Source organism: Zea mays, chromosome 8, assembly GCF_902167145.1.
Source record: "Zea mays cultivar B73 chromosome 8, Zm-B73-REFERENCE-NAM-5.0, whole genome shotgun sequence".
Taxonomy (NCBI): Eukaryota; Viridiplantae; Streptophyta; class Magnoliopsida; order Poales; family Poaceae; genus Zea; species Zea mays.
This window is the reverse complement of record NC_050103.1, coordinates 77,427,631-77,448,249: the sequence shown is the minus strand read 5'-3', so window position 1 is coordinate 77,448,249 and position 20,619 is coordinate 77,427,631. Positions and strand designations below refer to the sequence as shown.

At 43.9% G+C, this 20,619-nt stretch overlaps 1 pseudogene; it reads left to right on the top strand.

Annotated features, from left to right (window-relative positions):
* Positions 1 to 1,552: 1,552 nt before the first annotated feature.
* Positions 1,553 to 20,619, top strand: part of LOC103637032 (mitochondrial adenine nucleotide transporter ADNT1-like) — a 77,712-nt pseudogene continuing 58,645 nt past the window's right edge.

The window sequence follows — 20,619 nt, the reverse complement described above, 5'->3', positions numbered from 1 at the left end:
GCTAGAGAACGCTCATCAAGGTTCTTTAGAAGATGCAGAACAGAAAGATAATTGTGGGGACTCCATGAGCAATGAGAGGCAGCACCACAGCTTCCTACAGGTCAGACTAGATGTGTTGCAGCATGAGTACAGCAAGGCTGATTACTGGTTGTTTCATTTCGTTAGGCTACTACTCAAGTTTCTAGCAGACCAAGGTGTAGAACTTTTCCGTGTCATGGTTTGGGATCCCGGTGGAATTGCCATGTATCGGCTTGAGGGCAAGCCGAATTTTAAGAAGGGGGGAATGTCAGTAGTACACCATCTGAACCAGGAACCATGGTCACCATCTCGTCAAGGGAGCTGGACCATGGCGAGCAAGCAGTCGCCGAAGTGCAATACCATTGTGCAAGGGTCCGACGCGCCTTCTGTCACGCGCATGTGTGCCTCTGCTGTGTGGGGTCAGCTATGCCTTGTTGCTGTGAAAGGTTTATGTATTGTGAAGTGTTGTTGGGGAAGGTCATCAAACAAACAGTTAATACAATTTCAGTCTATTCCTCTCCGTGCTATCTTCTTCCTTCCGCTCCTCTCTGCTTGCTCCTCCTCTGTGTACCCTTCTGCTAACAAATAGCATATTCAAAGTGTTCTATAGAAATTTGTATCTATCTAAAGGTTTTTCATCTAGACTATATAGAAGCGTGCAACATGACTGTTTATCAGTGTTTTTTTATCACCGAGACTAAGATGCATTGGTTGACACATTAGCAACCGTAAGCCAACGACAGAGGTCCAAGAAGCTCCAGCAGCAACTGAGCAAACAAGCATGACAGCATGAGAGGGGAGAGCTACACGACGACGTTTGTGTGGTGTGGTGGTGGTGTGGCCCGTGCAGTAGAATTCTTCATTCAGCTGGCCCAACATCGGGAAATGCCAGAATCTAGTCTAGTCCACATCCGCCTCTGATCCGATCAGGTCCAAATGTAAGAATCAAGACCCAAATCCAGGTCCACGTCTATGATGAGGAAAAAAGCGCCTCCTGCTGCTGTCGGTGTGTGCATGTGAGAAGCCGAGACTCACGTGGAGCCGCTGTTACATTTTTCATATGCATTCTCTTCTACCTCTTTTTTCGGGGAAAATAAAATGCCAATAAGAGGGCCGGCATCGCCATGCCGTCCCGCCGCCTCGGACGGACCTAGGTTTCCGTTAACCTCCTGGCGCAACCCGCTAATCAACGGCTCCGCGGTTCCCACACCGGCGTGCAAGCCCACTCGTCTGTCCTGAGGATGATCGTGTGGTGGAGTGAGGGAAAGGGAGACGAGGACTCTCCGCTCCGGCTCTCCACCACGGAGCATAGGGCCAAAGAAATGCTCCGCGTACTCACCCCACCGCTCACCCGTCTCATGCTCGATGGGCCAGCTCCACTACCATTACTTCCATACCCCACCCGCACGAGTGGTGTAGGTCTCGCCCACGTGGGGCTAAAGCTGGAAGGGTAGCTAATCGGTCCCGACTGCTTAACACCCATCATCGCTTGTCTATTCTATTCCCCGCCCCACCAGCCCACCTCTCGCTCCTCACCGCACACGTGCGCACCAACGCTCATAGTCGCCACCAAAACCTCGGCCCGAGCCAACCCCGACTCGGGGTGCTCAACCTCCTCCTAGGCGTCATCAACCTCCTCCTCGACGACGCGGGCAAGCCCGGTGGGGGCAGACATGGCATCAGAGGACATGGTGGGGAAGAGCAGGGGCGACATGGCTGTCACCACCACCATCAACCTGGCAAAGGAGGCCAAGCTCGCACGCGAGGGGGTCAAGGCGCCCGGCCACCAGATCCTCACCATCTGCAAGTTGCTCATCGTCGTCACCCTCCTCCTCCTCCTTGCCTTAGTTTTGTCCTCACCTACATGGCTCCATCTACCATTGTGTTGGTCTATGTGGGAGTTTCACTGATTGGGTTCGGCTTTCGGGGTTGTTGATGCTTTTGTTGTATAGGCTACCCATAGTGTGATCAGTGTAGGTGTTGTCTGGCTCCTGATATAGGGAATTGGGGGGATTCCATGCTGCTTGGCACGGGGTGTGCGTGCTTGGCTTGGTTTCGCTCAAATTTGTGCCTGATCGTTTGGATTCGCCCCGGTCTTAAACCCTGCACGCGAGCCACTCAGATCTCGGTTTGTTGACTGGTCACTTGGTTTGATTCGCTCCGAAACCATGCTGGGAGATGCATTGCCCATGGACAATTCTTCTCCACTCATCTAAACCATTTGCAAGAGGATACTCAAGGTTTGGTTGATATATTATTAATTCTCCAGACAGAATACCATTCCCAATTTCCAGATGCATGTGCGTGTTGTTCCTTCTCATCGTTGGTATTAAATTGATAGGGATTCATGCAGCGTTCTGCAGAGTTTTCTTAACTCGGGATGGAATGAAGAAAACAGGAAGCTTGTGTTCTAGATATACCGACATGTCTTTCTCGTTTGGTCAGTGTTAAGTAATAACCAACAAATCCATCTAAAAAGGTGAAGGAAATAGGTGATGCCTAAGAGGAGGGGGAGTGAATTAGGACTTCTAAAACTTTCTCTAAATTAGGCCACAAATAAATCCCTAGAGCAAAACCTATGCAATTAATCAAACTAGAAATGTGCAAACTAAGTTTTGTCTAAGTGTTGCTATCTCTACCATAATGTATAGGTTTCAATCCTAAACAACATAAGTATATAAGACAAGATTGAAACTTAAATGCTTAATGTAAATGCGAAGGCTAAAGAGTAAGGTAAAGATGCAAACTCTCGTGGATGACGCCGGTATTTTTACCGAGGTATCCGGAACCACGCAAGGTCCCAACTAATCTTCATTGGTGCCCCTACGCAAAGGGAAGCCCATGCGAGGGCCAAGCACCACAATCGAGTAACTCTGTAGAGAGCTGCGGACCTTCTCCACGCGCAAGTGGTGCTCCGCTTCTGGCTCCTCTCAGACGCTCTCCGCCATCTCCACTATTGAGCTTCCGGCCAAAAACGTCGTGAGCCTCGTTCCCTCCGGTACACGATGGTGGCCATGACACAAACACGGTTGTCAGGGTCTCACAAGAGTCTCGCCCCACTCGGTACAATTACAACGGCTCGTGCAAGAGCCGAGGGGTTGTGTGGTTTTACAAAACTCACTCAACTAACTAGGGTTCACCTAGAGCAAGCGCTAAAGCGATCTAACTAACCTAAACACTTCGCAAAGCACCTACACTAATCACCGAGTGATTCTATTAAGCACTTGGGTGTATGAGCACTTGGAAATGTCTAGTATATGCCTTGGTATGTTGCTTGGGCTCCCACACCTTGAATTTTCAAATGTTTCAAATTTTAGTTGATAGCTCACAATTTAAATTTGCAAAAGTTTCAATTTTTCTAGAAAACCTTTATAATCATTTTGAGAGCTAATCATCTTATTTTTTTCAAAGTTTTAAGTTGAGCTTTTTTCTTAGTGCAAACATTCTAAATAAATTTAACGATTTTCGCAAGCTCATCTATGGAGAGCTTTCCTTCACCTTCATCATCACTACTGCTATCATCACTAGAGGATGGAATACTCATTTTACGTCTTGCCATAAGGCACTTGAGTGATGACCATGATGAGAGTGATGAGGACTGGTGGCTGTGCATCCTTGGATGTTCATCTTCGCTTGAAGAATCATCCAAGTTTTGACAATTGTTAGCGTCTTGCCTTTGCTCCTCCCCTTTTTGGGTTCGACCATAGTTGGATAGCTGTCTCTGAAATGGCCCTTCTCCCACATGCGAAGCATCCTCTCCTTCTTTGCTTTTTCCTGTCAATGTTAAAGAGAAGATCCTCGACCTCCAGGGGCACACCCATTAGATTGATCTTGCGAATCATCCCCATTACCTTTCCGACGCGTCAGATTGTTTCTTTGCCCGCGGAAGATGATGTTGATGGTTGATTATCTTCATCATCATCACTTTCTTCTTCTTCCTCTTCTTCACTTGAGGAACTTGGAGTGGGAACCTTCTTTTTCCCTTTTCTTTCATCACATGAAAAAGCATATGGTCTTAAAGAAGTGGGCTCCTCTCCCCGACACATTTTTCGCGACATCTCAAAAGCCATGATTTTTCCAATCACAATTGTCAGGGCCATTGTACTCAAGTCCTCCATGTTGTGAAGAATAGTGATGATGCTCCTATATCTTTGTTGTGGTAGTAGGGACATAATATTTCTCACAATGTCCACATCACCTAGATTATTAATGCCAATAGAATTGAGCTCATTGATAATTAGATTCAAACGAGAATAAATGTCTCTAACAAGCTCATTATCCTTCATAGAAAACGAATTATACTCATTTAAGACTATACAATGTTTTTGCTCACGGACATTGGATGTGCTGTCATGGAGCTCATGCAATTTTAGCCAAATGTCATTAGCAGTTTTCAATGTAAATACTTGATTAAAAATATCCATGCAAAGAGATTCATACAAGCAATTTTTGGCTCTAGCATTTAATTGAATTTCTTTTTCCTCACTCGTGGTGGGTTTCTCGGGATTCCTGGGAGGTTTTATCCCGTCATGAGTGACTCTCCAAACATTTAGATCAACGACCTCTAGGTAACAAGTCATTCTAGCACTATAATATGGGAAGCTAGTGCCGTCGAAGTGTGGTGGCCTATGGGTATCCATCCCCTTTCTCTAAAAAGCGTCGGCTCTTTTAGCGGTGAAGCTAAAGCGTTTCAAATGAGCCAAACCAGGCTCGGATACCAATTGAAGGAAACATGTGATGCCTAAGAGGGGGTGTGAATTAGGACTTCTAAAAGTTTCTCGAAACTAGGTCACAAATAAATCACTAGAGCAAAACCTATGCAATTAATCAAACTAGAAATGTGCAAACTAGGTTTTGTCTAAGTGTTGCTATCTCTACAGCAATGTCTAAGTTTCAATCCTAAACAATATAAGTATATAAGACAAGATTGAAACCTAAATGCTTAATGTAAATGACGTCGATATTTTTACCGAGATATCCGGAACCACGCAAGGTCCCGACTAATACTCGTTGGTGCCCCTACGCAAAGGGAAGCCCCTCCGTAGAGAGCCGCGGGCCTTCTCCACGCGCGAGTGGTGCTCCGCTTGCGGCTCCTCTCAGACGCTCCCTGTCGTCTCCGCTATCGAGCTTCCGCCCGAAAACGTCGCGGGCCTCGCTCCCTCTGGTACACGGTGGCGGCCTTGACACAAACGCGATTGTCACGGTCTCGCAAGACTCTCACCCCACACGATACAATTACAATAGCTCACGCAAGAGCCAAGGGGTTGTGTGGTTTTATAAAACTCACTCAACTAACTAGGTTTCACCTAGAGCAAGCGCTAAAGCGGTCAAACTAACCTAAGCAAAAAGCACCTACGCTAATCACCGAGTGATTCTATTAAGCACTTGGGTGTATGAGCACTTGGAAATGTTTACTATATGCCTTGGTATGTTGCTTGGGCTCCCACACCTTGAAATGGTCAGTTGGGGTGGTATTTATAGACCCCAACACAAAACTAGCTGTTGGACTGACACCACAGGTGACTGTTGGCGCTGTAGGCTTTCCAGACGTCACACCAGACAGTACAGTGGATTCTCTCCACCAGTGCCACCTGAAACTAGCCGTTGGGTTACTGTTTCCTAGTGCACCGGACAGTCTGGCATGTGGCACCGGACAATTTGGTGCCCTTGCACGGACAGTCCGCCTAGCAACACTTGTCTTCGTTTCTTGGACTTGCTTGATACTTGTTGATCTTCACTTGTGATCTTCATAATGTATTCTTTTGAGGTGTTGCTTTCCTCAATGCCTTAGTCCAAGTAACTTTAGCATCTTGTGAACTACAAACACAAACACTAGCAAACACATTAGTCCACATGTTGTGTTGATCATCAAACACCAATACCTGTTGAGCCAAATGGCCCGGGGTCCATTTTCCTTACAAAATGGATGATTTGTCACTTAGTTTCATGCATCACAATTTTGCTGTTGATGTTTGTATGCATCTACTTTTCATTGTCTGGAATTAGTTTAGATGTATTCAGCATTTTTTAGTAGTCTATTGTTCTTCCTATTGTCATTTGTCATCACTGCCATCATTTACATCAGCAACACTGAAGGTCTACCCGTGTTTTTTCTTGTTTGGAAGAAGACTATGGCGACTTGATCTTGTCTTCTTTTGTATGGCTAACCAAATTATGTTTCAATAGTCAGCTGAAGTTAGTGCTTAAACTATATTTTCTATTTAATTCATTTTGATCATCTTCAAATGATGCATACTGAAAAGTAGATGGAAACTAGGAATATCTTAATGATATGTTGATGAAATGGTCTTTTGCTCATTGATGTGCTTCATTTTGGCTTGTAAATTAAACAAATTATTCGCTTGGATCAAATATTGGTTTATCTACATGCTCTAAATTACTTTTTCTTTATTTTGCACAGGTCACATACTGCTGTTGCTCCGCTCGAACGATTGAAAATCTCGCTTCAGGTCCCCTGTTCTGATGAATTTTCCCACGCTCTTTTTAATGTCTCAAACCAACCGTGTATGGTTAACTGAGCACTACTATATATAACAAGTTAACAATTTGTTTTGTGCAATCCATTCATAAATCAGGATTGCATTGAATGGTGTAAGAACCTGGGTTGTGAGCTGTATAAATTTGTTGTACATGAACTTTCTTGATTAATGCGGTAACAGTGTTTTTAGTACTAGCATAGCTAGAGACACAATGCAAATTGAATGTTGACCATGTTAATGTATATCGAATTTGCCCTATCTATTATAATGCAATACCGATTGCTCTTGTTTGAAATGTGAAGCAGTGTGTCCTGTGTGGTATAGTGTTGAGTCAAAACTTAAAAAGATCTCATCTGTTGCTCAATCTTAGTTCAACAAATGGTAATGCTTCCCATAATGTCTGTGTGAAAAGAAGGTGGTGGTGGGGTCTAAATTACGTGGAGTTGACCTCTTGCGTAATTTGAATTGCTTACTCAGGTTCAAAATCCACAAAACATCAAGTACAACGGTACAGTTCAGGGTCTCAAGTATATCTGGAGAACTGAGGGCCTATGTGGACTTTTCTAGGGCAATGGTACCAATTGTGCAAGGACCATTCCAAATTCTGTCGTGAAGTTTTTTCGCTACAAGCAGGCGTCAAAGTATATCCTCTTTTTTCCAATTACTCTTAATAAGTCATACTGTTATGCTACCATTTACCTACTATTTGTAGTTTGCAGACCTTTTCTCTGTTGCATGGTTAATCTTTTATCCTGAATTGGTTAGAAGCTTTTCCTTTTTTACTCTTCTTTTCATCTGTTCTTAGGGCATGTTTGGTTTGTTGTCTCAATTGCCACACTTTGCCTAACTTTTTTGCCTAAGGTTAGTTATTCAATTTGAATGACTAACCTTAGGCAAAGTGTGACACATTTAGCCACAAACCAAACATGCCCTTAGTGTCACGGGAAGCAATAATTGATTGTCGTTGCCTTTCTGTATTTGTTTTTACAAGGGAATTCTGTGGGCTTACCGTCAACAGACTGGGGAAGGTACGCCTTTTGCTACTATGGTACTGCCTAAATTAGATTTGCTGCGTACTCATTTATTTCAAGTGGAGATTGCCACCATATTCTACAACTTATTTTTCTCAAACCCATCTATACTTTTAGTTTTGGTAAGCTTCCAGTTATTAAATAACCATGTCATGTAAAATCTTGCCCTTACCTAACTCCAAATCATTGTCTGCTTGTTGCAATTGTTTTCAAGAAGGGGTGTAGGATTTGGCAGTATCCCTAATTCTGGAATCGGGGTTTCTATTGAATGACGTGCATGCGTTGAGAAGATTTTGTTTCTTACCTTGTGACCTATGCTTGTTTCATTTGTTGCCCAACTCTCACCCTTGCTATGGCTTAAATCCAAAAACACTATGTGCTTGGTTGCTCGTCAACTGCAGACTAAGGTGTGCTAGTGATGCTCTTTCTTAATGACATATCAAATATGTATATGAAATGTAGTTATATTTTGTTTCAGTACTTCACATATAAAGGGGAGAAATGGATAGAACACTAGCATCATGCCCATGTTTAAGTGTCAGCATTTCATGTGTTTTGCTAATTTGTTGAATCTACATGCGATGCTTGAAGTTGATGTTTTTTCTTGAACAACCTAAAGTTGTTGTTGAATGTTCAGTTTGGTGATATCATTTGCAACTTCCTGAGACACAACATACTTCTTACTTTGCCATGCATTGGTGTTTTCAGATTACACAGAGTTCAAAAGTTTCTGGACAAAAGATGATAATTTCATCATTTGCAAATTGTGTTGTGCTTTGTGGTACAAAATATTTCATGCATGCATGAGCTTCACGTGAAATAATTGGGTTCTGTTGGGGGCCTTCCTCTTCCGAAGTTCCTCAAAAACTTAACTAACATATTTTTCAGTATAACAAAGATTGTTACAGGAGGCTTCGGTTTTGAGATGAAGGTATGCGTAATATGAAGGTGCGGTCTGAAGGAAGGGTGAACGAGCGCCGAAGCTGTGGCTGAAGGACCTTCGGCTTAGCATGATAATGTTGGTGAAAGATGGAAATGACCTAAAGGAGAAAAGACTACTTAGTCCTTGATAGCTTGCCTTATGGTTAACAGTAAATGTCAGGGACATGAATGTAATTTTGCACGGGCTGCGTCCCACGTCTATAAATAGATGAACTGTAACACCGTACTGTTCACGCTGAACTGTAATCGCTCTGACGTCACTCTCGTATCTTCACCCTCTGACAAGCCGAAGGTATTAATATAATATAAATATTGTGGGTATTCATCCATGTTTATGAAATGAGAATGTAAATAATTTGTTGGTATGTCATTATTATTTGCATTTTTTTGTATTTCATATACCTTCATTTTGCATTTATTCACTGAGATGATGAAGGTATGTCCTTCATGACCTTCGTCTGAAGACCATTATATCCGAGTGGAGATAATGGGCCAAAGGACGAAGGTCCTTAATCATTGATAATTGTGTTGCTTTGTTCTTAATGCATAGCATCTGAGAACAAGGACCAACATTGGCGCCCACCTCCGGTGAACTCATTCGACCACCTTCAGCAAGCATTGACCTTCGTCATGCCGTCGAAGAAGACAGCAGCGCCAGGGGCTGCACTACAGCCACTGGACACTAATCAGGAGACACTACGCGAAGCTAGGAGCCAGAAGAGGAAGGCTACCAGCCCAACACCTCAGGAGGAGGAACTGGATCAAGAGATTAGGGATCTAGAATCCATCCACCAATAGGTGCAAAAGAAGAGGGAAAAGATGCTACGACTCGCCGACGTCCAGAGGAAGATCAATGAAACCGCCGAAGAAATGCATCACCTCACACAGGATGACCAAGACCGAAGGCCCCAACAGAAGGAGCTTCGCCAAGAGAATCCATTCAATGATGATGAATGGTACGATGACTTTCATCATGTCAATTTTGATTTTGATGATGCTTCTCCCTTGGCAGCAGAATTGCAGGCTACCCCGTGGCCGCCGTCATACAAGCCACCCCAGCTTCCTATGTATGATGGGCACTCAGACTCGAAGCAATTCCTGATGAGCTACGAAGCAACCATATCTTCATATGGGGGCAAAACTACAGTCATGGCGAAATCCTTCGTCATGGCAGTCAAAAGCGTAGCTCAAACTTGGTACTCTTCTCTTCGGCTAGGGACAATTACGTCATGGCAGAAGCTAAAGGATATGTTATTAGTGACCAGCTTTCAAGGTTTCCAAACGAAGCCGGTCACTGCCCAGGCTCTTTTTCAGTGTACGCAGGACCAAGAGGAGTATTTATAGGCGTATGTTTGAAGGTTCTTACAGCTAAGAGCTCAAGCACCTACAGTGCCCAATGAGATCGTCATCGAGGCCATGATCAAGGGGCTACGACCAGGACCTACGGCGCAATACTTTGCGCGGAAGCCACCGCAAACTTTGGAGAAGCTTCTCTAGAAAATGGATGAATACATCAGAGTCGACAATGATTTTCGGCGAAGAAGGGAAGAAGCTTACAGATACTCTGAAATGACCATGGGCTTCGGAGGAAGATTCCACCCCAGGCATGTCAGGTCAATCCATAATGCCAGCCCAAGTGATGACAGGGGAAACCAAACCCAAAGGCAGCAGCAAGTGATGACAGCCCAAGTGATGATAGGGGAAATCATTAGGGGTGCAACAAAGTTCCTTCAGACGGCCAGCTCCAAGAGGCAGAGGGGGCAGAAGCTTCGGAGGAAGATATGGAGATCAGCCCAGGAGACTGTTTTGTTTGTTCTGCGGCGAAGACAAAGGCCACACCACAAGAACGTGCCAAGTCACGATTCAGAAGTAGAAAGAGATTGCCGAAGTTGAAGCATGGCAGAATCAGCCGAAGCAGGTTCTACACACTGCTTCATGCTATTCTCCCTACATCCCAGAGTACATAGGCAATCAACAGCCTACGACCTCTGTCGCTTCGGCAAGCCATTCTCAAGCTTCCTGGGCACAGCTGCCACCACCACCACCACCGCTAGCACCTACTCTGGTTCGGAGCCAGCAGCCAGAAGGGCATCAACATGCTCAACAGTAGCGAGATTTTTGGGAGGAGTCAGAAGCTCGCACAGTCAATAGCACTGTGCCCGAGTCCAAGCATATCTACTAAAGACTATCCTACCCTGGCGCATCTTTGTTTTTCTACCATTTTATTTTTCTTGTATGAAAAACAATTCACGAAGGATTAAATTCTAATTTGATGTAATAATATTATGGTCACATTATCGAGTGCAGTGCATCCCCCTAACAAGGATCCGAAGCTAAAAGTCGTTCCTAAGGGAGCAGAGTAGGTTCCGAAGCTACAAAAGTAGTTCCTAAGGGAGCGCAGAGTAAGTTCTGAAGCTCAAAAGTCGTTCCTAAGGGAATGCAGAGCTAAAATACCACCGAAATAGAAGGTGAAAAAGCTCCAAAGTCATTCCTAAGGGGATGCAGAGCTTAAATGCCACCGAAATAGAAGGTGAAGAAGCTGCAAAGTTGTTCCTAAGGGGATGCAGAGCTTAAATGCGACCAAAATATAAGGTGAAGAGACTCAAAAGTCGTTCCTAAGGGGATGCAGAGTCTGGGAGTGTTTCCGTGTGGGTATGTGTCTTCGGCATATACATCATGATGCATCATATCATCGCATCATTTCGCATATCATTACATCATACATCATGATGCATCAACACCAAGATTATGCAGAAATAAAGTTGCTTCTTTCAAAATACATGATGAATAAAACAGTGTGCTGGAGCACAGAGTACATTGTCGGCAATTATAATCTCACATGCCAAGAAAATACTCATCGACAACAATATCATACAACAGATGTACTATAGAAGAGCCCTTTCTTTGTGAAGCATGAAAAGAAGGGAAGGTGTTTTTTCGCCGAAGGCTCAAAAATGGTATGTACGCAAATTTCATGCATCGCAAAGAAATATATTACATTAATATACACACAGATATACAATGTTCAACTCATGTACGAATATGAAACTTACCATACATTACTTAACTACACAAAAATTTAGTCTTCTTTTAAGACTTTCTCGGCAGCTTCATTCAGAAGTTTGTTGATAGCTTTTTGCGGCAATTCTTATTGTTTCCAGTGCCACTTTCATGGCTGGATCGGCTTCGGGATCATATGGCTCGGGTAGAGGTGAAAGTTCAGCTACAATAAAAGCAACAAGTTGTTAATCCGAAGCCAGAAAAAATACTGAAGCTAAGAAACAGTAAAAATACCTATATGCCTTGCGCGCTCAGCAGCCTCTTCGGCTCGCTTGGCTTCTTCCCGGGCGTCATGGGATTCTTTTTCATTTTTTCTTATAGCCTCGTCAGCTATCTCCCGGCCGCCCTTCATCCAAACGTTGGAATAGAATTTTCCGCCCATCATAGTAGCCTCAGCCGAAGGATCCTTCGTGTTGTCTACAGAGAAGGCAGTCTCTGCCTGGGTTGCAGTTTTAACATGTTCACAACCAGTTTTCTCTAAAATTGCTGCAACCCCTCTGACACCGGCAAAGGCGCAGAAATCACCACGGTCGCTAAGTATCTCATCAAAGGCTTCAGCTTCTTCGCCGATCCATTCGATGATTCCTTCAGGATTGCCTCTAATAATTTTTTGCTCAGATGAGTATGCACCCGCCTTTGCAAAACTATCTTTCAACTTCTTAGCGCAATCCAAGGATTTCTCATAATACCTCTCCTTCGATTCCCGAAGCTCATCTACATTCTTTTGCAATCTTGCGCTGGTCCATTCACTTATTTCTTGTTTTGCTTTAGCCACTTCAAAATCTTCATTCTTCTCGGCAAGCTTTTTCTTTAAGCTTTCAATTTCGGTTCTATGAGCTTCGGACTGCGCAACAAGGTTGGCTTCGCTAGCCTTAACTCTGTCTACAAGGAAAGCAGAATTTTATCCTTCTCTGCGGCTTCATTTCTCAGTTTGATAACCTCTGACCGAAGGTTACCAAGAGCTATTTGGCAGCTTTCATCCTCAACATTCTTCTGTGCCCTTAAAGCGTTTCTCAGGATTAAGCCCTACAAAAAAGGGGAGGAAGAGGATCAGCACAAGAGTAAAATATACAAAAATAATATGCTCATAAGCCAACAACATATGTACCTTCAGACTATTGTAAGCGAGGCTGTCTGCGAGGTCATCCTTCGACATAGCAGAGAGGCCAACTTCGAGCTTCGGAAATCCTATGTTTCTTGCCATCTCCCGGCAAACAGATATTTCCTTTTTGTCCGGAAGGTAGTACAAAAAGTCATCTTCATCGGTGCCATTATCCACCAAGGATCCTTTCAGATATTTCACTTCTCGGGCATAGTGTCTAGCTTCGGCAATTTCTTCTTTTGACAATTTTTTACCTGAAGCGCGTCGAATGATAAAGTCTAGCTCTTTAGTAGACGCTTCGAGAGTAGGAGATTCAGCCTTCTTGGACGCGTCTTCTCTTTCTAGGACCAGAGCGACATCCGAAGGTTCTTGTTCAATACTCTGTCTACTTTCAACAAGCCCTGTTGCAATGGGCACTGAAGGCCCAACTTCGACATCAGCACGCGTTGTAGCAGCTTTGGCGGTCTCCCTTGCAGAAGCAGGAGTGGACGCCCTTGTCGACTCCAAGACAGTGTCCAGCACGCTGGCCATCCTCCCCCTCTTGGGAGTTATTGCAGGAGCTTTGGATACCTTCGACAACTCTGGCTCTGGTAGCGGGCTCAACATTTTTGGTAGCCCTGCCGGCTTCTCCAGTTCTAGTTCTTCGACGGTTTTCTCGGCTTCAGCAGGACGCTTCGGCACTCCGGCCGACTCGGTTTTCTCCTGCCCTTCCGGCACTTCAGCCGATTCTCCCTTGGAACTGACAGGAGCGAGGTATCCTGGCTCAGCGGTGGAAGACGTCCCCTCTGCAAGTTTCAGCACCCTAACCATTTCAATGTATCTAGGCCAGTGCGTCAAAACCTTAATCTTCTTACCCTTCGGCGTAGTAGAGATGGCCGAAGTAGCAGCTTTTCTTTCCTGCTTTCGCGAGGGATAGCTATAATCTGGGTATACGAAACCAATAACATCGAAAACTCTGTTTAACCTTTTGTTGCCTCGTCCTCCGAAGGCTAAGGTCATGGCATCATCTTCGGCCCTTGTATAGGCCCCAAGCAACTCGTCACTGGTCGCCTCAATACAGTTCAGCCACTCATCATTCGGCTCATCAAATTGATCTCTGTATCTGAAGATATATTTCAGATAGACCAAGCCACCTTGACTAGACCCGACAGTAGCTTCCTTCGGCATCTCCCAGTCACCCACAAGAGGCCATACACTATAGGCAATGTGCTCTTGGACCAAGTCTCTTGTGCTAATAAAAGTGCACACAGTGTTAAAAGTCCTCTGGCATGTTTCTATTTAATTTCCAAGAGCAGTGGCTGATCTTATGATTCGGAAGCGAGACCAAATAGGCATTGGATAATCCCTTTTATATCTTCCCTTTCAACTAAGTTATTCTTTACATAAAACGATTCTTCCATCCAGGTTCCTAGCCACCTCTTCCAAAACGTTGGAACTGGATAGCTTACATCAAAGCGGGGCACGAAGCTGTAACAACCAAAATTATTATGATACCGCTCCTTGCCAGTAGCCTTCATCTCATAGGACAGTTCGTGCATGTTGCAGAAGCATTTTGCACTCAGCTCTAGTCCCTAGATCATCACGACCCAAATAAAAATCCCCATCTTGATGATAGCTTCGGGGGTAATTTGATGAAGAAAAATCTCAAAGGTCTTTAGCACTTCAACCAGAAATTTACTCAACGGAAACCGAAGCCCTGCCTTCATGAAGCTCCTATAAACAACAACTTCGTCTACTTCGGGCACAGGGGCGGCGCTGTCCCCTCCAGCCCTCACAATGGAAATATCACGGAAATATCTCCCTTTCATAGCATCAATCTGACTTTGCTTGATGGATGACTTCCCGAAGATGGTATGACTCGGCCGCCAGGGCTGATCTTCAGCATCTTCGTTTTCACTTTCCAAATCAAAGCTTTCGCTATCGCCAGAATCTTCAGACAACCCAGCTAGCATTTCATTGGTGATCTTCTTTGTGTTCGTCTTCTCCATAGCCTCGTAAAACCCAGCTAGAGCAGGGTCAACAACCTTCTTCTCTTCAGCCATCTAGTAAGCACTTGTGCAAATGCTGAAGCTCACAAATCAATTAAAATCTGACAGAGCAAGAAAATCCAAGCTTGAAAAAATAGCACAGGCGATTGAGATGGCACATCAAATGCAATCAATGCAAGTTCCTATTTATATGCCCAGCGCATCACAACTTGGTGGGCCCTACATGTCATTGACTTTCGCTATTCTAGCGAAGGGAAGGTGTTTTTTCGGACCTTCGGCTAAAGGCCTTCGTTCACATTGCAGTCTGAATTTGTTAAATACAAAAACAAATTAATATTGTGAGGGGCTACTATTGGGGGCCTTCCTCTTCCGAAGGTCCTCAAAAACTTAACTAACATGTTTTTCAGTATAACAAAGACTGTTACAGGAGGCTTTAGCTTTGAGATGAAGGTATGCAAAATATGAAGGTGCGGTCTGAAGAAAGGGTGAACGAGCGCCGAAGATGTGGCTGAAGAACCTTCGGCTTAGCATGATAACGATGGTGAAAGATGGAACCAACCTAAAGGAGGAAAGACTACTTAGTCCTTGATAGCTTGCCTTATGGTTAACAATAAATGTCAAGGACATGAATGTAATTTTGCCCGGGCTACGTCCTATGCATATAAATAGATGAACAGTAACACCGTACTATTCACGCTGAACTGTAATCGCTCTGACATCACTCTCGTATCTTCACCCTCTGACAAGCCGAAGGTATTAATATAATATAAATATTGTGGATATTCATCCATGTTTATGAAATGAGAATGTAAATAATTTGTTGGTATGTCATTATTATTTGCATTTTTTTGTATTTCATATACCTTCATTTTGGCATTTATTCACTGAGATGATGAAGGTATGTCCTTCATGACCTTCGTTTGAAGACCATTATATCCGAGAGGAGATAATGGGCCAAAGGACGAAGGTCCTTAATCAGTGACAATTGTGTTGCTTTGTTCTTAACGCATAACATCTGAGAACAAGGACCAACATGTTCATTTTTAAATGCATTATCACATGCATGAAGTTGATAGAAGTTTCTGAATTTGACAACATTTGTATGTTCCACAGGATTCTTAGGTTACTCCACTCTTGCGCCTTGGAGTTGCAGCCTGTGCTGGTATCATAGTGATGTCTGCTACTTACCCGATGGATATGGTTAGGGATATGATCACTGTTCAGGTACGATATAGTTTTGAATGCTTTCAAGCACCATGAGATTGCTAATCTTGGTAGCTAATCTAGAGGACACTTTGGACATCTATTCCATATCTTTTGATGTTGTGTTGAATGTGAACTTACATATGCAGACAGACAAGTCTCCCTACCAGTACCCTAGTATGTTTCATGCACTAGGTACAATATATCATGAAGAAGGCATTTGTGCCGTATGCAAAGGGTGGCTTCCATCTGTATCGGAGTTGTAGGCTCCTTGTGAAAGTCACCTAGAAGGGGGGTGAACAGGCGAAACCTGAAGATTATAAACTTTGAACATGCACCACAATTGGGGTTAGGGTTAGAAATAAGTTCGGAGGGTGGAAGATTGTTCCTCTTGCTATGAGTTGCAAAATCAATGCGGATAACTTTGGGAGCCAACTCAAAACAATATGAGCAAGGGAACTTTAAAGAGAGGAGAGGGGAGAAACAAATCGAGTGAAGATAAACACAAGTGAACACAGTGATTTGTTTCCCGAGGTTCGGTTCCAAGGAACGTAGTTCTTGTTGAGGAGGCCACACAGGTCAGGTCTATTTCAATCATTTCCCTCTCTCAATCGGTCACTTAGACCGGTCGAGTGCTTCTTCTTAATCACATAGGTCACTAAGACCCGCAAGGATCACCACACAATTTGGTGTATCTTGCTAGCTTTACAAAGCACTTAGAAATATTAGAGGTGAAAAGAAGAAGGCAATCCAAGCAACAAGAGCAACAAAAGAAACACAAATGAACCTCTCTCAAGTCACTAAGCACTTGAGTTGATTTTGGAGCTTGGAGATGATTGATTACTTTGATTGTGTCTTTGGAGTGTATGCCTTTGCTCTAGTATTGAATGTGAAGGTTGGAAGGCTTGGATGGCTTGAATGGAGGTGGTTGGGGGGGTATTTATAGCCTCCAACCACTTCCTAGCCGTTGGCTGACTTTGCTGTCGACGGGCACACCGGACAGTCCAGTGGTGCACCGGACATGGCACTGTTCACTGTCCGGTGCGTGCCACGTCAGCCAACCATTGGGGTTTGGAGCTGTTGACCATTGAAGTCCTTTGTCCTGATGCGGCATCGGACAGTCCGGTGGCACACCGGACAGTCTGGTGCGTTCTGACTTTGCAGTTCTGACTTCTGACTTCTGACTTCTGCACTGTTCACTGTTCCTCCGTCAGCGCAGTCGACCGTTGGTGAAGTTGACCGTTGCTCCGTTGGCTCACCGGACAGTCTGGTGGCACACCAAACAGTCCGGTGAATTTTAGTGGAGTGGCTCTGAGAAGACCTGAGAGTGGCCAGTACGCGAGGGCTATAGCCAAGGGCACCGGACAGTGTCTGGTGCACACCTGACAGTGTCCAATGCGCCACTGGCTGTGCCAATTCTTCTATGCTCCAAACTTTATAGAATTCCTTCAACTCTTTTTATTTGTATGTTTATGTTGAACTTTATGCACCTGAGAAAAATACCAACTAGGCAAACTAGTTAGTCCATATGGTTTGTGATGGACGTCAAACACCAAAATAGATTATAGGAAATGTTGAGGCCATTTCCCTTTCAATCTCCCCCTTTTTGGTGATTGATTCCAACACAAACCAAAGAAAATATAAAGTGTAGAAATGTAACTAGTTTGCAATTTGACAAGTGTGCATAAGTTACTTGAATTGAACTAATTGAAAGAATTTCTAAGTATACATGGTTGCTTTCTTCAAGTTTGACATTTTGGACCACATTTGCACCACTTAGGTTGTTTTTGCAAATTTTTCGGAAAAGTATTTTCAAATTCTTTTGCAAATAGCCAATGGTATAAGAATAGGATTTCAAAAGGTATTTTCAAGATTTTGAAAATTCTCCCCCTGTTTCAAATGCTTTTTCCCTTTGGCTAAATAAATACTCCCCCTGTAGAAGTTCTCCCTTAGTTGTAGAGGGTTTTTGTAATTTGAATAATTTCTCCCCCTTTTGTAACACCCCAGGTGTTACTTTGGGTGTTCACCCAAGGCCACACCATTAAACCTACTATCACATGTGGTTTAGTTTGAGAAAAGTACACCAAACTTGGAAATCAAAATCCTAAGTAAGTGTAACCCATCTTAGATGTCATGCCTTGGCTTGTTATGCAAGTATAAAGGGGAGAATTGCCCAGACCCTAATGCAAACCCCTTTGGGCAAGGGGAACCTTTGAGTAAGTATGACCAAAGGGTCATGAAAACCACATGATCATGACTTGGGCCAATTATAAAAGTTGTAGTACACTTGATAACCTACAAATAATAGTAAGAAAGTAACCCCAAAAAGATTTCAGAAAAACCCCAAAAGGTTCACCAAAGGGTTGAGCATGAAAGAAAAATCAGAATTTGTCTAAGTCCAAAACCAACCTTTGGCCAAAGATCAAACATGTTCACCCTCATTCAAACTTCAAAACCATTTGACCCAATTGACAAAGTGGCGCCAAAATGCCTCTAGAATACCATGGAAAGGTTTGAACCCAACTCTAAGCCGTTTGACACGACTTAGCACAAGTTTTGTCTCGGTTTGGACATCTCTGACATAACCGACTTCCCACCCCCGTATCTCTCTAACCCGACCACATCTACCCTTGGAACTCACATGAACTAGGTAGCTCTAGGTGCAGGGAAGAGATCTCTCACAGGTCCTAGGGCAAGATTCGTACGTTTTGGCCGCTCAGCAGAAGGAAGAACAGGGGCAGAAGCAAAGAGCCACGTGTTTGACGCGCTCTGAGCTCGCCAGAGCACGCCCGACGCGTGCCCCCGCGTGCCCCGCGTCGCGCCAAAGCCAAGCCGGTGCCGTTGCCCGCGCCTATAAAGCCCCAAGGGACTTCGACCGTACTCCTCCGCACACGCTCGACCTCACCGGAGCCCGAAACCACCGACGTTTGCCCCGTGCACAGCGTGTCCGCGGCCACCCGAGCCCCTGCCACCGTAGACCGGCCAACCGAGCCCTTCCCAGCCACGCCCGACCCTTGGAAGAGACTGTGCACGCCTCGGTGAAGCTCCCCGAGCAAGGAATCAGACTTTGCTTCGCTGGAGAAGCCAGTCCACGGTCGCCGACTTCGCCCGACCGCCGGTGAGCGTAGACCGGGTAATCCTATGCTCCTTTCTTCGATTCCTTGTGCACATAGCCTCTACGTCACCCCGTGAAGCTCATCGTGCCATTTGATTGAACTAGATCGCCGTGGTTTAGCCGGAACACCCGCCGCCGACGAGATCACCCGCCTGCGCGCGTGGACCGGACGATTCCGGCCACCTACGTCGTCGAGCCGTACACCGTTGTGACCGCCAGGACCTCCTGGAGCCAACCCCGCCCCTCGCCGGACCTCTCTCGCTGCCGGTAAGCCGCGCCGCCCTTTTCTTTTCCGCGGGTACTGTTTAAACCTAGGGAGGGACCGCGGGGGAGAAGAAGAAAAGGCTAGGGGGTTTTGTGCATTGTCAGTGACTCAGGGGAATAGTAGCGCAGGGGTATAACTGAGAGGATTAGTTTGGAAAGAACCCGAGGTCTTCGGTGCAAAGTGGTTTTTCCAGGAAACCTTTTATTTAATCTGATTTAAATTCAAACAAAACTTGAATAATTCATATCTTCTGTTTTGTTCACCCAAATCGAGTCAAACCAATTTTGCCAGATCTTAAATAATGTAAACTACTTAAGAAAAATATAAAACCCCTCAGTGTTACAGAAAACTTTAGAGTTTTGAATTAAATGATTAACTGGCCAAAAGCTAAAAGAAATAAGGAAAAATAGTTACACTATTTAACTGAGGTTAAGAAAATTTAGAGAAGTACTTGATTACCTACTAACCTGTTTAAAATGATAAACCCCTCTGCACACCCCATTAAGGTAGAGTTTGCCATTTATTTCACCTTGTGCTTAAACTTAAAGAAAATAGGAAAGGTAATTTAAATAAAGAACCAGGGAGCCCCCATATTTTTGTTAGTCTACTTATTCAGTATAGTTCACTAGAAAAATCTATTATACTCTGGTTTAATACAAAATAATTGGGATACCTTTTATTTTAAGAAAACAAGGGAAACTTAGAAAAACCCTAGAAAAATAACCCCAAGGTGAAAACACCTCAAACCTTGGGATAATTAATGTTTTGTTATTAAGAACATAGGAAAATATGAAATCTACTGTTTCACATCTTTCAAATAACAAGATAGTAGAAAGTGCCTTTTTGACCTTAAAATTTAGAAAATCACAAGTAAATAACCACCAATTAACTTTCTGTGATTTTTGGCACAGAAGCATGTGATTACTGTTAGATACCAACAAAAATGACCCTTAGGACAGAACCCACCCCTAGTTAAGAGTTGTAGTGCAAAGTGACCCCTTTTGCCCAACTTTTGTTATTTTTGTCTAAGGCATACTCTTTTTATTCTGGACCTCAAATTCATAGAACAGACTAAAGTGACAAATAGTAACCCAGTGTAATTTTTACAGAATTTTTGGAAAAAGTTAAACCACTGTTGTAGTTTAAACACACACTAGAATTCATAAATAGAAAATAATGAAGGGGAAAATGAATGGTGGAAATTAGTGTCACCCTAAAACCCTTTGTAAATTGCCCACTGAAATATATAAGGGAAATACAAATCAACTATGCTTATCCTTAACAAAACCTAAACCTAGTGTGATAAGCATAAACCACTAAAAGCCACGTACGACCCAGAAAACCCTAAGTTACTAACTAACTTAGTTTTTCTTCCTTTAGCATAATGTTGTTAAA